This window comes from Danio rerio, chromosome 2 (genome assembly GCF_052040795.2).
Source record: "Danio rerio strain M-AB ecotype USA chromosome 2, GRCz13ab, whole genome shotgun sequence".
NCBI classification, from domain to species: domain Eukaryota; kingdom Metazoa; phylum Chordata; class Actinopteri; order Cypriniformes; family Danionidae; genus Danio; species Danio rerio.
Genome location: NC_141022.1, coordinates 32,042,540 through 32,060,103, shown reverse-complemented (window position 1 = coordinate 32,060,103; position 17,564 = coordinate 32,042,540). Strand labels below are relative to the sequence as shown.

Genomic DNA, 17,564 nt, shown 5'->3' with positions numbered 1-17,564 from the left:
AAGTAAATCAAACAGTAGTGTATGTGAACAATTTCACACAAATAGCTGTGTGATGGGGCTGTTATCAGCACTGCAGTTGGTAGTACTAGTGTGATGCTGTGTTTATACAACAGTTTTATGGCACAAGTGTGTAAGAACGAAACAACCCTGCAGTGTTAGGAAACAACTTCCTTCTGTCATGGAATCAAATATCAAGTTGACAGCTTTGCTAATTGTTAATGACACTTTAGCATTAGAAGCAAGGAATTGTTTAATTATTTTCATTGCGTTATGGAGGGTACTGTGATGTCTTGGTGATGACGACACAAATTCATGACGCTACTGCATATGTAAATTTGTCAAAAGTAACCTCATACATGCCAAGGCATAGAACAAACTGATTTACAACCATTATGCAAGAAAGAAACTGAGTGCCTTAATATCTGTGTTCATTTTCAACTCAAGTCAAACTCATCTTCAGTCTCAATAAATAATAGTCTTAATAAAGCATTAGTTTTCAATGCCTGCAATGGAAAGTTATCAGGTTTCCGTATTTTGCATGAAAACACTATATATTTTTGTAACTTTATTGGTATAAAAGTATTTAGAACAGACTCATCTGATAATAATTTTGCAATTCAATTGTGAGCCTGGACAACAAAATCTTAAATCTTAAGTTGCACAGGTACTCTATATTTTGACAATATCCCAAAAATTCATTGCAAAGATAAAAAAAAAGATTTATTTTATGCCAAAAAAAAGTATTTAAATGTTAAGACCATGTTCCATCAAAACAAATCAATTAAGCAATTGTCTCAATAATTATGTTTAGAACATTCAGATTACAGATTTCCAAAAAATTATGTCTCAGCAAAATATTGTTAAATTCTAACAAACCATACAATATTAGAAAATGTATTTATTTGGCTTTCACATACTGTTTGAATTAAATCAACAACAACAACAACAACAACAATAATAATAATAATAATAATAATAATACTAATAATAATAATAAAAACACTAAAAACTTGTAATGTGGTCCAGAATCACAATTTATTTAAATATCACTCTTTATTTTATATACAAAATATCATTACCAAACAATATTTAACAAACTAGAATTTGTTAAGCAAATCAGACAAATATGCAATAGCAGTGTTTTAATTTAGCCTTTCATTTGTTATAAAATAATACAAATTATCAGCATCAATTAAGTAATAAAACTCAGTCAACATAAATTCAATTCAAGATCAACAATTACAATTTTCATAATAATTGTTGTTTTAGCGCAGCTTTTTAAACTGAGTGAAATAGCGCTGTCAAGTGTGATACAGTACTAAACAGTATATCGTCTTTAGTAATACAGTATATACAGATTACAGGTGATTGAAACAAATCATTGCTTTCAAATATATACTCAAAATTAGTTATATTGCATGTTTAACCACTATGAGGAATGTTGTTTCTATAAAATGTTTATGTGGTAAGGTTCACTGTGGTATTATGTGGTAAGATGCACTGGAACCCAAGTTGCCTATATCTAAAATATCACACAGCCTTATTATCCTAGGAAAGACTCTCAGCCAATACTGTCTAAGCACCAGCGAGAACACACACACACACACACACACACACACACACACATATATATATATATATATATAATTACAACTATTGTTTTTTTTTTATTTATGTAGCGTGGTGTCATTGTATTTGAACTTTGATTTTTTTATTTATTTTTTTTATGACAGCCTACTCTTCTCGATGAGCTGAATGTGATGGTATAACAATCTGTCATTGTCTTGCAACCAAGTTTTTTTTTCTTTTTTTCACAGCAATCCATCCATGCAGAGTCAGGTCTGTCAAATCAATCGATGTGATCTAAAGAACCAGAAAAAGAAAACCAGCGGTTAAAAAAAAGAAATAGTCAGACATAAACTTATTCATAAAGTCTATTGTTTTCTTGTATTATGCAGAGTGTATTTAGTTTAAATATGACAGCAGTGTGTGAGGTGGTGAGTGGTGTGCTTTTTTGTGTGTCCTCTCAGCATAGTCAATGTAGATTCATGCATTATTTCCATTTGATGTTTACATGACTTGTTTGAGTTGAAGAGTTTTTTTGCAGAGCACATTGTTTACATACATTTTGGACTATCAACAAGCAAACAATTTCATAATCCACAGAGTAAACACAGCAGATGTAATGCACCTCCAATTTACCACGCTGGCATGTTGCATTTCGAGTTTGAAATTTGAATGCAAACAGGATGATATACTTTATGAGCGTGTGACTTGTCTACGTGATAATTAAATTATTCAATTTCACTGCATTGACATATTCTAGTGCATCTGTAGTGAAATTATGGGCAGGAACATTAAAAAAAAAAAAACAAAAACATACAATTATAGGTAATGATAATTATTCTAAATAATCTGCAACATTTTTGATTCCTACAATTCAGACTCAACACAGTACAGGTAAATAGATAAATGGTAATATTAATAATAATAATAATTATTATTATTATTATTATTATTATTATTATTATTATTATTATGTAACGAATGTGGCAACTTACCATTCACTCTCCCACCAGAAGGAGCTCTCTCCCGAATATTGACTGGGTACTTCCTCTGTGGTACTTCCTGGTAGCCACTATATATAAGCACACTGCTTATGTGTGTTCATTGCGATGTATTGCCAGTTTCACTGCCTACTAAGCGTTTTCCTACTGCTGTTTCTGCCATTGTGTTATGACCTTTTTGCCTGCTCTTTTGACTACTGTTTTTGGATTTGGGACTCTGCCTTGTTTGCCTTTTCGGACTGCCTCTTTGTTTGCTTGTCGTTGCCTGGTTCATGATCACTATTCTGCCTTTGTTTGATGCTAGCTAATTGTTTAATAAACCTCTAGCTTTTGGATTAAATCCGCCTCCATGTCTTCACCTACGGCTCCCTCACAAATAATAATAATAATACATTTCAATTAATTTAATTTCAAAAGAATCTGTTGAAAAAATGACCCAATTGCTTTTTTCAATAAGGGCTTCACTTGTTTCATTAATGGATTAATCATTTTTGAACGAATCTCATAAAAAAAAGAATCAATTACTTTGTTTTTGCATTTCCTTGTGATTTACTCAATTTTGATAACTACCATATGTCTTTAAAACCATATAAACTACTGTATCAGTATGTGTTTAATAATTTTAATGTTTGTTAAAAAAAGAAAGAAGAAAAAAGAAAAAGTTACGACTTTTATTTTGATGGTCGCTATTGCACATTTTGTTGTCTAAAAGTTGCATTGCAACTACAGTACATGCCAATTAATTCAAATCTGAGTATTAGTAGACTGTCGGCTTAATATCTGCTAATACTGCTCCCTCAACAGACATTTAACTATAAGAAACTTTTCAAGTTTATGTCAACTTACACTAACCCTAACTCCAACCTAACAGTCTAATGAGAATTAGTTGCCATGTAGATGTCAGGAAACAGAACGGACACAAGTGCAGGTCTCTTTCAGAATTTATTAGTGACAAAAATGACCCTATTGGGCTTAAGCACAGGGAGAAAAATTCTAATCAAAAATTTATAAAAATAAAAAGTTCAACAAAAACTGCTCCGAAGAGGATATAATTATTACTGGGATCTTTAAAGGGACTCAGGCAAATAAAATTAACAAAATGAAACGAAAACAAACTTCAAGGTTGTTCAGAAGAAAGAGCTAAAAAAACTGTCAACAGAAACCGCTCCGTAGAAGGGACAAAATGTCTTTCAGGGTGTAATTTCAAGTTCACTCGGCAGGGGGCGATACAGCGGTATACTGGATCCGGCGGGCGGCAGAGCCGAGAGGGAGAAGAAGAGTGGAGCAGGTGACGGGAGGGAATATTGAAGCCGGGGATCGGAGACAATCGGCCAACCACGGCGGATAAACAAAACAGAAACAGGTCCTGCAGATGACAGAGAGGGGTCAAAAAATGAAGAAATAAAATAAAAGGAAAAACCAACCAGAAGACGGGCTCGAGACAACAGGAACTGACTGGACTGGACTGGACTAGTGAAACAGTGCACGCTGACCACAACCAAACGACAACGATCTGACAAATGACAACATGAGGAGAGCGCTTTAAATAGAGGGAAAATTACGGGAAGACAGGTGAGTGAAATTGGTTTAATTGAATAATAGGGATGAGTGGGAAGATGGGAGGAGATGTGTCAAAGCAAGTATGTAATGAGAGAGCGATCAAAACACCACACGTGCTGAAATACATGTAAACAAGTGCAAAACACAAACGAACCCAGGTGATCAGACAGAGGACCTGACAGTACCCCCCCCTCCATGGTCGCCACCGGGCGTACCCTGGGGGGGCTCACCTCGTCTCCGACGGAAGTCCGCAATCAGCGTCCGGTCCAGAATGTCCCGGGCTGGGACCCAACTCCTCTCCTCTGGTCCATAGCCCTCCCAGTCCACCAGGTATTGAACGCCCCTACCCCTTCGTCTGACCTCCAGTAACCTCCTGACAGTGTAAACTGGAGAACCATCCACTAGACGGGGAGGGGGAGGGGTAGGAATAGAGGGAACAAGGGGGGAGGAAAACACAGGTTTAACCCTAGAGACATGAAAAACTGGGTGTACCCGACCAAGCGTATGAGGTAGCTTGAGCTGAACAGCCACAGGACTCAGCACTTTAGTGATCCGGTATGGCCCAATGAACCTGGGTGCCAGCTTGCGTGAGGCTACCCTGAGAGGCAGGTCCTTGGTGGAAAGCCATACCCGTTGACCACAAACATAGTGGGGAGCTGGAGTCCGATGACGATCAGCCGCTGCTTTGGTCCGTCTCCTAGCCTGGGCCAAGGCTTCCTTAGCTTTCCTCCAGGTGCGACGACACCGTTGAACAAAAGCCAAGGCAGACGGGACCGCAGCTTCGGGTTCCTGTGAGGGGAACAGAGGAGGTTGATAGCCAAGACAGCATTGAAATGGCGACATACCCGTAGCAGAAACTGGTAGAGTATTATGGGCATACTCGACCCAGGATAGTTGTTGGCACCAGGAGCTAGGATTATTGGATGTCAGACAGCGGAGAGTACGTTCCAAATCCTGGTTTGCCCGCTCAGACTGCCCGTTGGTCTGGGGATGGAATCCTGAAGACAGACTCGTAGAGGCCCCGATCTGTCGGCAAAATTCCTTCCAAAACCTGGAGACGAATTTGGGGCCCCTATCGGAGACCACATCTACCGGAAGACCATGAATCCGGAACACGTGATCAACCACCACCTGAGCAGTCTCCTTGGCAGAGGGGAGTTTTGGGAGAGGAATGAAATGAGCCGCTTTAGAGAAGCGGTCCACCACCGTGAGAATGACGGTGTTGCCCTTCGATTCAGGTAGGCCAGTGACAAAGTCAAGGGCTAAGTGTGACCAGGGACGGGAAGGGATGGGTAAGGGGCGGAGCAGACCAACAGGAGGGGAATTGGCACTCTTGTTTTGGGCACAAATAGGGCAGGCAAACACAAACCGCCTGACATCCTTGGCCATGGAGGGCCACCAAAATCTTTGACGGATAGTAGCCAGAGATCTCCTGACTCCTGGGTGACAGGCCAGCCTGGATGAGTGACCCCACTGGATAACTTTGGAGCGCAGTGACTGGGGAACAAATAGTTTGCCCGCTGGAGTCCCTCTAGGTATCTGACACTCTCGTACAGCACCCAGAACCTCTCTCTCGATGTCCCAAGAGAGGGAAGCCACCACCACGCCCCTGGGCAGGATGGTGTCAGTTGAAACCTCCCTCTCCGGGGCACTGAACATGCGAGAGAGAGAGTCGGGCTTGGTGTTCTTTGACCCTGGTCTGTACGAGAGTGTAAAGTTGAATCGACTAAAATAAAGGGACCAGCGGGCCTGTCTAGAACTAAGCCTTTTGGCCGTGCTAATATATTCTAAATTCTTGTGGTCTGTCCAGACCACAAAAGGTTGCACTGCACCCTCTAACCAGTGACGCCACTCACCCAGGGCCAGTCTGACTGCCAACAATTCCCGATTACCAATGTCATAATTCCGTTCTGTGGGGCTCAGGCGGTGGGAGAAGAAGGCACAGGGATGCACCTTCTCATCCCGTTGAGACCGTTGTGACAGAACTGCGCCTACTCCGACATCAGAAGCATCCACCTCAACAATAAACTGTCGTTTCGGATCTGGAATAGACAAGACAGGAGCAGAGATAAAACGGGACTTTAAATTATCAAAGGCCTCCTGTGCCTTGCTACCCCAAATGAACGGTACCTTAGGAGAGGTGAGCACTGTTAAGGGTGCAGCAATCTGGCTGAAGTTCCGGATGAATCGCCGATAAAAGTTGGCAAATCCCAGGAACCGCTGCAGTGCCTTACGAGAGTCTGGAGTTGGCCACTCGGCAACAGCTCTTACCTTAGAGGGGTCAGCTTTGATCTCACCCGCCGAAATCACAAACCCCAAGAATGAAACTGACTTAGCATGGAAGACGCACTTCTCCGCCTTAACAAACAATTGATTCTCCAGTAATCGTTGCAGCACCTGACGAACATGCTGAGTGTGTACCTGCATGGAGGGAGAAAATATCAGGATATCATCAAGGTACACAAAGACAAATTGATTTACCATGTCTCTCAGCACGTCATTAACCAGGGCCTGGAAGACAGCCGGGGCATTTGTCAGACCAAACGGAAGGACCCGATATTCAAAGTGTCCCGTAGGGGTGTTAAAGGCGGTCTTCCACTCATCCCCCTCTCGAATACGGATAAGGTGGTAGGCATTCCGGAGGTCAAGCTTAGTGAAGACCTGGGCTCCCTGCAAGAGTTCAAAGGCTGAAGACATGAGAGGTAAGGGATACCTATTCTTTATGGTGATGTCATTCAGCCCTCGATAATCAATACATGGACGAAGGGAGCCGTCCTTCTTCTTAACGAAGAAGAACCCAGCGCCTGCAGGAGACGAGGAAGGGCGGATGAGGCCAGCTTTAAGGGATTCATCTATATATTTGTCCATGGCCTCTCTTTCAGGACTAGAAAGGGAATACAAGTGACCCTTAGGCGGAGAAGTGCCTGGGAGGAGTTCTATGGCACAGTCATAGGGTCGGTGAGGAGGCAAGGATGTGGCCCGGGACTTGCTGAACACCAGACCCAGATCGCGGTACTCCGCCGGAACCCCTGTCAGATCCGCTGCATTCACCTGAAAAACAGGACACACAGAAACAGGAAACGGGGCAGGACCAAGACAAGACTCAAGACAAGACTGACTCCAGGACAAAACTGAATTTCCAGACCAATCCACATGAGGACCATGCTGCACCAACCAGGGATGTCCCAAAATTATGGGAGCATTGGGAGAGTCAAGAAGGTACAGTGTGGTAACCTCACGGTGATTTCCAGATATAACAAGACTTACGGAGGGAGTAGCATGGGAGATAGTAGCAATCAGGGTACCATCAAGGGAACGGGCAGGGATAGGATCAGGGAGAGGAATGGCTGGAATACCCCACTGGCTGGCCACAGAGCTGTCCATGAAGTTTCCTTCTGCTCCCGAGTCGAGGAGAGCAGAACAGGCATTGGTAGAACCTCTATACTGAATCAGTGCGGGTAGCAGAGTACGGGAGGAGGGGGAGTGAAGGGGAATAGCGCCCACCAGGATCCCCCGTTTCACTGGTGGGCTTTGGCTTTTGCTGGGCAGACTGCGGCAAAGTGTCCTGGTTTGCCACAATAAAGGCACAAACCCCGGGCCAGACGTAGTTGTTTCTCTTGGGGTGTTAATCGCAAACGACCCACTTGCATGGGTTCAGGGTCATGTGCAGCAGGAAATGTGGAAGATGAAAGGGTGCCCTCCACCCTGCCAGAGGAGCGGGTCAGCTTACGTTGGTGTCGGCGATTGAGGCGAACCTCGATGCGTAGAGCCAGATTAATGAGATCGTCAAAGTTGTGTGGCAGTTCGTGAGTGGCGAGCTCATCCTGGATGTCCTCCTCAAGGCCTGCACGGAAAATGGATCGACATGCCCCCTCATTCCAGTCACAGGATGCTGCTAGGGTTTTGAACAAGATGGCATACTCCGTGACCGATCGCCCACTCTGATGGAGGCGAGCGAGCTGATCCGCAGCCTCCTGTCCTCTGGCAGACCGGTCAAATAGTCTCATCATCTCAAGTCGGAGATCATTAAAAGAGGCGCAACAGGGGGCTCTTGTTTCCCAAACGGATGTTCCCCATTCACGGGCCTTACCAGTAAGGAGGGTCAACACAAAGGCCACCTTAGTCTCTTCAGCATCATACATGCGTGGTTGAAGGGCAAATACCACCGAACATTGTGCCAAGAAGGCCCGACATGAGTTAGGGTCCCCATCATATGGTGGTGGATTATTACAACGTGGTTCAGGCTCAAGGCGAAAACCTTGCCGTGTGGTTTCATACTGGAGTTCCTGCAAGCGATTGGTAAGTTCAGCCACCTGATTGGAAAGCACTTCCACCTCTCTGCTGGTGTTGCTGAGTCGGGTCTCATGTTGGCCCAAAAGCACCCCCTGCTGGGCAACTGCTGCTCTGACAGGATCTGGACCTGCTGTGTCCATAGTGGTCAGATCGTTCTGTCAGGAAACAGAACGGACACAAGTGCAGGTCTCTTTCAGAATTTATTAGTGACAAAAATGACCCTATTGGGCTTAAGCACAGGGAGAAAAATTCTAATCAAAAATTTATAAAAATAAAAAGTTCAACAAAAACTGCTCCGAAGAGGATATAATTATTACTGGGATCTTTAAAGGGACTCAGGCAAATAAAATTAACAAAATGAAACGAAAACAAACTTCAAGGTTGTTCAGAAGAAAGAGCTAAAAAAACTGTCAACAGAAACCGCTCCGTAGAAGGGACAAAATGTCTTTCAGGGTGTAATTTCAAGTTCACTCGGCAGGGGGCGATACAGCGGTATACTGGATCCGGCGGGCGGCAGAGCCGAGAGGGAGAAGAAGAGTGGAGCAGGTGACGGGAGGGAATATTGAAGCCGGGGATCTGAGACAATCGGCCAACCACGGCGGATAAACAAAACAGAAACAGGTCCTGCAGATGACAGAGAGGGGTCAAAAAATGAAGAAATAAAATAAAAGGAAAAACCAACCAGAAGACGGGCTCGAGACAACAGGAACTGACTGGACTGGACTGGACTAGTGAAACAGTGCACGCTGACCACAACCAAACGACAACGATCTGACAAATGACAACATGAGGAGAGCGCTTTAAATAGAGGGAAAATTACGGGAAGACAGGTGAGTGAAATTGGTTTAATTGAATAATAGGGATGAGTGGGAAGATGGGAGGAGATGTGTCAAAGCAAGTATGTAATGAGAGAGCGATCAAAACACCACACGTGCTGAAATACATGTAAACAAGTGCAAAACACAAACGAACCCAGGTGATCAGACAGAGGACCTGACAGTAGATGCAATGCAACTTAAATTTAACAAAATGCATTAAAGGCACCATCAAAATAAAGTGATACCAAGAAAAACAAAGATTCTGGGCTCTATTTTGATGATCCATGCCCAAAGTCCCATGCGCAGGGCGCAAAAGCATTAATGGCATGTCAAATCCACTTTTACTATTTTAAGTACGGAAAAATCCGCTTTGCTCCGTGGCGCGTGGTCTAACAGGGTTGAGATTATTCTCTTAATGAGTTATAGGTGTGTTCTGAGCATAAACCAATTAGAGTCTCATCTCCCATTCCTTTTAAGAGTCAGTTGCGCGCACCATACCCCATTTGCTATTTACATGGCTGACTTTGTAAGCGGAAAAACTGAACACTTCACTAGCGAGAAAACAGTTAAACAGAGCATCTACAGCGCGAGAATGAGAGAATGAGTCTCCTCATTCTTTACTTTCACTTTCACTCTTATCTTTGAAATGTGTTGTATGCACAGACATCCATTAGCCTACATAATTATTTTGTTTGTTAAGCTCAAAGATTTGTTTCAAAACTATTTCTAGATTCAGTTCTAATTTCCAGCAAACAAATAAATGAACAATAATAACGAAGTGTGTTCAAAAAAACTGAATTATTTCCAAATACACATGCTATGCCCCATATGGTCTAAAACCTGACAGGAGGGCAAATATACAAACCAGCAATGCACCTTAACACACCTCCTTTTTTAGACCAGAACATCTATGGGCGGAAATATGAGCGCAAATTCATTTGCTATTTAAACAGCATAGTGCAAAACGTCAAAATATCTCTTGCACCAAGCTAAAACTAGCAAACAACAATTGCGTCGCACCTTGCGCCGCATTGCGCTGGGTTTATGATAGGGCACTCTGTGTCATAAAGACACTAAAAACTAAATGTCAAATGCATTCTGAATAAGTGGCAGTGTTAATTCAGATCTGAATGTCAGGTTTCATTGTAGGCTTCTTAATTGGTAATGGACATGCAAATAATTTTTGTTTAGCATTAAGAATGTGTAGATGTTTGAATCAAGATTTCAAACTTTTAACACTTGTTATTCAAATGACACGTCTCTTGTTTAGTTTTGAATTGGGAAAAGAGTACCATCAATATGGCGAATGAGTCATTGAGGTATAGACTTAATTATAAGCTTGACAAGTAATTTTGATGAACTTGATGTTTTCCCATTGAAACAGAAAGCCCAAGCATACTGTCTGAGAGGCGTTTCAAAGATGGCCATAGAGTGAATTGACTTACAGTACTTCAAACGCCCGATTTACATGAGGCATCAGCGTCAACGCTCCCCATTCACCTTGAATGGGTGATGTCAGGCCTTGCGGAACTGCATTGGGGATCTGTAGGTGCCACTTTAGTGCCATTGCTCGCTGCAGAAGTTGGGACTTTCTCAACTTTCCAAGCGCCGACGGAAGTGTCAGCCAATCAGACAGTAGCCAATTGCTGACTACTTTAATTGACTGACACTATTATGACGATTGCGTCAGCCCCAACTTCAGACATGCCCTCTGTCAAGCATTGACGCTGAAGCTCCATGTGAATCGAGCGAAAGGGACTTTAGGCTACTGTCACTTTAAATGCACAAATCCATTTTTTTACCATTTACTTTTACTGTATTGATACATTATTTTGTTTTCAGTTCACACAAAGGTGGACGTTTTGCCAATAACTGAATCAGTTATTAAATAACTCTTTATTGTTTTAGGATATTCTCTAATATTTAGGGCTGCCCCCAAATAGTTGACTAAACTTTAGTCGATATGAAGAGGGCTTGGTCGAATACATTTTCATTAGTCGGTTAGTTGCAAAAAAAAAAAAAAAATCACGTGAAATTACGCAATCAAGGGCTGCGCAGTCAGTGTATGACATCAGCAACGAGAGATCAACGCCTAACGCCTAAACGCCTCCACTGTATCCCTTCCACATCCACTCCATCAGAGCGCATGTTTTCAAAGGCAGGCTTCATTGTGAACAAGTCGAGAAGCTCCCTTCTTCCCAGCAATGTGGACAAGCTGGTGTTCCTCTCACATAATATGAAAAAAAATAAATCGAATTGAAAGCTTAGGTAAGAATGCTTAATTTCCTTTTTGTAGTGTTTCTGTTTGCTATCCGTTAGGCTATATATATATATATATATATAAAAACGGGTATTTTATTTTTATATCGGGTAGGCTATACAAATAAATAAATACATATTATTTTTATTTTTTCGTTTTTATATAATGCAGAAGTTGTTTTTTTATTCTGTTAGAAAAATTAGTCTGATGTTTTTAATTTGTTGTTTCAGGTCAAGACTCATCCGTCGTCTTAATGGCAGTTTGTGGCTTTGCTCTGATATTTTTAATTTGTATTAGTGTTCTTTAAATTATTTGTTCCACATTTTGTCGTAAATATAGTTGTTCTAAACAATTCAATCATAATTAGGCTGTTAATTTGTTTGCTGCCTTCTTTTTTTATTCTAAGTTTTGGCGTTGTGCGATGTGCATTTATTAAGTTGTTCGTTTTTGTTAATTTTCCTTTTGAACAATATAAAAATTATATAAATTTTAATTTTCCACTGTATTTAAAAAAAAATGTATTTTAAAAACAGTGTATTTTTAAAAAACTGCGTTTTTGCTACAGTATTTATTTATTTATTTATTTTTATTTTTTGCCTAGTTTTGTACTAGGCCTAAGTTGCTAATAAGTTTATTTGATTTATTTTGAAGAACGAATTTGTTTATTTTATTAAAAACAGTTTTTTTTTGTTTGTTTGTTTGTTTGACATGTAACTGTTACAGTTTGTATTTTTGATAATAAATTATTAAAATGCACAGGCAGTCTGATTGCTGTTTTTATGTCATAATTAGCCTATAACGTTCTGGTCACTGATTTTTGTGTGTAAGCACTGTATTTAAACGCTTTACTATTTTGTTTTAAGCGCTTAATTTTCGTTTTGAATGCGCTAATATCATGCTTTAGCATTTTCTGTCACGTGGAAGTGTTAAACTTCAACTTGGACTATATTCCTAGTATATACGCAAGTTATTATATTAATATCATAAATGAACGATTATTTGATTAATCGCTAAAATGCAGGAATGTTAGTCGACTAGGAATATCTTTAGTCGGGGACAGTCCTACTAATATTAAACAATTTTCCTTATTTCATTTCTTTTTTTCTTCTTTTTTTTTCTTCTGTGTAATATGTTAATAATTTGAGCATCCATTGACAACCATAGTAAGAAAAACAAAGAGTAGGAAATAGTCACAGGCTCACAGCTTCCTTTAAAACATCTTATTTTGTGTAGAAAAGGTTAAAAACTAGTGAAGGATGAATATATGATGACAGAATATTTATTTTTGAGAGAACTATCCCTTTAAGCCAGAAGAGATGGCAGCCTCGCGCTTAATGTTGACACATTTTTTATGTAATTTGTTTTGTTTTATTTTTGTTCCTTCTCACCCTAATTTCTTTGAAGACATTCTTCCTTTTTTTTGCCTTCTTGTAGAAAACAACATTCATTAAAGAAAACCCTGCAAGTCTAACATAATATTCAGTTTTCCTTGAAAGAATTCTCGCTACACTTTTTTTTTTTCTTTTGTGGGTGCTATCAAGTTTGCACTTAAGCTGTTAGTTAGTCAGGGTCGCTGCTGAAGCATACAGTAGCCTACCTCAAAAAAGATCTATAATAAATTAAATGTTATTACTTGTGGATTATCTCTGTGCCACAGTCCTGCAAACCAATCAAGAGACTGATTTTGCAATATGTTCTGATCATCTGGTCATCATGCTGCTACAGTATAGTAATTTGTTATCATAAAAGCATCCCTAAACAGCTGATAAAATATGGTGAAAATATGATCATTAATAATTGAATGGCATAATTAATTGTTCATTATTGTGTTCTGGATTATAAAATCAAACAATCCCATGTCTACGGTTACAATTTAATAAGCACACTTGACCCTGCAAATAAATGTTTAATAAAAGCTGGCAACAAATAACTGATGCAAAATGTGTTGTAGCTGAATCATTCCTTCAGGAGATTTCTTCAAAAATGTTCTTTAAAGATGCAGTAGGTGATTGTCTTCAGAAACAGTTTTGCTGTGCTGGTTGAAATCTCCACTTTCCAATAGTAATGTTTAAAGTAAATGATCTAAATGTATTTATATGTATTTTTATATTCTGGTAAAGGCATAAGACTAAAAAAGGTTCATCCAGTTAAAATTGTCGGGCTGACAAATCCCATATTTCTAATAAGTAGCTCAAACTGTCTATTAGCAAATGTAGATTTGTTCAACTCCTGTTCATGCAGATCCGCCATTTGCACATGCGCAGCGGTCATATGGACATGAGTTACAGCAGCAAAAACAAATGCTAAATCAAAACTTTTTAAAATCCTGAATTAATATTGGAGTTAGTTTTGCACACTGGGGGAAGGATGACACCATGGCTGAAGTATTTCTTTTAGACAGGTAATGTTGTGTTTTAAAACGTTTTTAGTTACACAAAGCTGATTGTGTGGTTTTATGAATGGCTTATATCTGCACAGAAGTTAGTTTTATATTCACATCACTTTAGTTCATTTTTGAACAGTGAAAACATCTGACACTCTCCCTATATTGTTTACCATGCTACTTTGAATATTCACTCTGTAATAGCATGTAAGTATGGCTTAGTAATAAATGTAATTCTTGCACCAGTTGGACAACCACTAAGCATACAGTAGTTGCTTTAGGACAAAGTGCATGACAGAGTGAGACAACAATCCTTGCATGCATGAAATATTGCACATTATGACAAGTTTTGCTTGCTATACAACCAAAAAACATGCTAAATATGATACAGTTTTTCATTGAGAATTTTAGTATAACAAAGTAATATAAAGTTTTCTAACTGACAAATAACATAATCTAGTGGGTCTCTGTCATCTTTAATGTTCGCGTGATTTCAGGTGGCATGGCTTTGGGTGGCAGGGGAGTGACTGTATTTCATATATATCATGCTAACTGGTTAGCATTTAGGCAGATCACCTAACATATAATAACATAATAATAAAAGTATTAATTATATTATTTTTAATAGACTGCAGCATTTTAACATCATTTTTGTTTAAACTATTTCCTATAATGTCTTTGTTGTACTAAACAAACTTACATTGATTACATTTCTATAGTTTATACTGTGGCACAGTGGGTAGTACTATTGCCTCACAGCAAAAATGTCGCTGCCTGAGCCCTGGCTGGGTCAGTTGGCATTTTTGTGTGGAATTTGCAAGTTCTTCCAGTGTTAGCGTGGGTTTCCTCCGATTGCTCCATTTTCCCCTACAGTCCAAAAACATGCGCTATAGGTGAATTGGGTAAGCTAAATTGACCGTAGTGTATGCCTGTGGATGCAAGAGTGTATGGGTGTTTTCCAGTGTTGGGTTGCTGGAAGGGCATCCACTGCATACAACATAAGCTGGATAAGTCAGTGGTTCATTCCACTGTGGGGACCCCAGATTAATAAAGGGGCTTAGATAAAAAAAAAATAATGAATGAATAAATATATCTATTTAGGATTTGATACATTAAATTGAACTACTGTTACGCCCCGTGTGGCTCGGAGGATGAAAAAGGGCTTAACATAATTATGACAACCCAATATTTTAAGAATTCCTCTGAGATGTTAACTGCTATGAATCAACACAGACAACGACGTTGCAAAAAAAACTGGTTCGCTTTATTACAATAAAGATAAAGAAGTGAATATTTAAATCACCCAAAGTATATTTACAAATATGTACAATAAATGCAAAAAGTAAACAAAAATACCTGATGGAGGGAAGGAGAATAAGCGGTGCCAAATCAAAGAAAATAACAAATTAAACACCCGCTAACTAATCCCTCCCCCACCTCTAAATAACTAAAGAGAAATATGTAAATAAGAAAAAAAACATCTTCAGCGTCACACGCCCCTTACTCAACTGCACTGACTGGAACAAACATACATATGGTAGCACCTGCCTCTTACCTAGTGGAATAACAAAAAAAACTACTACGTGTGTGTAAAATGTAAGTCACGTGACATACTTCCCTTCACTTCCCTCTAGGTATTTTTAAATCACAAAAACTCTTTAAAGCGAACCCGAGCACAAGATAGGTACCAAAAGTTACAAAAACACAGCAGCAACAAGCAACATGGATCCCCCTCTCATCTCGGCTGAGTCATCACTGGAGCGTTTAAATAACACCCATCCTCTTCTGATTGGTCCACTCGGGAGAACTCTGCCAACCAATCGGAACACCTAGATTTTAGAATTATAGGAGAAAGCAAATAGAAACAGAGAGGGGAGGAGGGAACAACAGAGCAACACCCCCAGGCATGTAACACCCCACCACTTAAAATCAAACATTATACTCTCAATAATAATGTTTGTACAAGCAAAAGAATGAGTTTCCGACTTCTCTGTACTGATTAAACTGACATAATAATTGAAATAATAATTAAATAAAATAATGATTTCATGATAACAGACTTAAATAAAGTAGCTATATTTGAAAGCATCTGAGTGCAAATTAAAGTCTACTATGACAAAATTAATGCAATTTGTTTGTTTGTTTGTTTGCTCGCTTGATTAGACAACCAATAGAGATATTTCTGGACCTGGATGACCCTTTCACATGTGCTCTAGTCTATAGGTGACCAGAAGTGGCTGAGGAAATCCATATAAAATCACGTACTGTTCCAAGGGTACAGTTTGAAGTGAAGGTTTTGACAAGTGTCCAGTCTGACTTTGGCCTTGTCCTACTTGCAAATCTTTTCTACTGTAAGATGAATTGGTTTGGAGGGGAAGGATGTCAACAAGAGAAGGTCGGAGAGAGCAAAACAGGGTCTTGGATGGTTATGTGTGACTGCTCATTAAGTCTCATCCAGCCTTTAGACTCCTGCTTATGAAGGAAACGTCCGCCAGACCTGCAACACAGCAGACTGACTGCAGCATCTCCAGTTTCAACATCAGTAGGAGGAAAATAATGAATGTTGCTTGCCTGTACAACACTGAACCGCTGCTGTGGTGGTTAGTGTGGTGGGCATGTAATTGTCTGGAAGACAATTTGACATTTGAGTGTGAAGGGAGCTGGTCTTGTATGAATAAATGTATATCTGTGTGGTTTGCTCATGAGTATAAATAAATACTTCAGATTTGCCCCTAGATGCTGTGGGATTCAAAACAATGTATTATTTTCAGCCTTGGAAGAACAACTTATGAACCATGAAAGTTGTTAACTTTCAACCTAGAACATCTATCAAATAATGCACTCATGTTGCTTTGATGGGAAAAATAGTGGGCCATAAAATAGAAAAGAAAACTCAACAGCTAGAAGGGAATAACAGCTTTACATCTAACAAGGAAGTTTGCCTTGTCTTTAAAGGTACTTTGTGTAGGATTGCACTGCAAAAATATATTTTTTGTGTTGTTTCTAGTCAAAATATTCAAAAACTTTTATAGAGAATTAAAAATAACGTTTTGTTTTTAGAAATGTCAATTTTTTTCTTAAAACAAAAACAAAACAATGGGATTCCTCACCAAAAAAAAAAAAAAGATTGTTTTGCTTGTTTTAAGATTTTTAAGATTTTTTTTTTTTTTTTTAGATATTTAGAGTAGAAACAAAACAACTTTAAAAGAAAAAAAAATTTCATTGTGCAAACATTTGTGCATAATTTATTTCACAGACTTATATACTAGGATTATGTTCGAGAATATAAGCAATTTTTAGTAGTGAATAATGCTATAGAAATCAGTTAGTTTGTAGACATGCTGATTGGCTGCAAGTGTGTTTTAAGTATCCATCCAACCCTGGGGTCAAAAAAATTACTTAGCGTAGGTACAGTCAAGCCCGAAAGTATTTATACCCCAGGGGACATGAATGATTTCAGCTTGACTGTACTGTAAAGTATATGTCAAGCCCAAAATTATCCATACCCATGGGGTATGATTACTGTTAACTTAACCCCAGGGGTATGAACAATTTTAGGCTTGACTGTATATATATGTCAAGCCCAAAATTATTAATAATCCTGCGGTATGATTATTGTTAGCAATTGTTAACCACAGTGGTAATATATAATATGATATAATATAATATAATATAATATAATA

The 17,564-nt window shown here is 39.3% G+C and overlaps 1 protein-coding gene and 1 long non-coding RNA gene across 20 annotated transcripts in view; both read left to right on the top strand.

The window, feature by feature from the left end:
• LOC147837115 (uncharacterized) overlaps positions 1 to 17,564 on the top strand; it is a 533,045-nt gene that overhangs the window by 312,235 nt on the left and 203,246 nt on the right. The window lies entirely within an intron of this gene.
• On the top strand, positions 12,596 to 16,987 carry LOC147837117 (uncharacterized). The gene is made up of 3 exons (XR_015478008.1): positions 12,596 to 13,882; positions 14,486 to 15,008; positions 15,860 to 16,987. It is a non-coding gene; the product is annotated as an uncharacterized LOC147837117 (long non-coding RNA).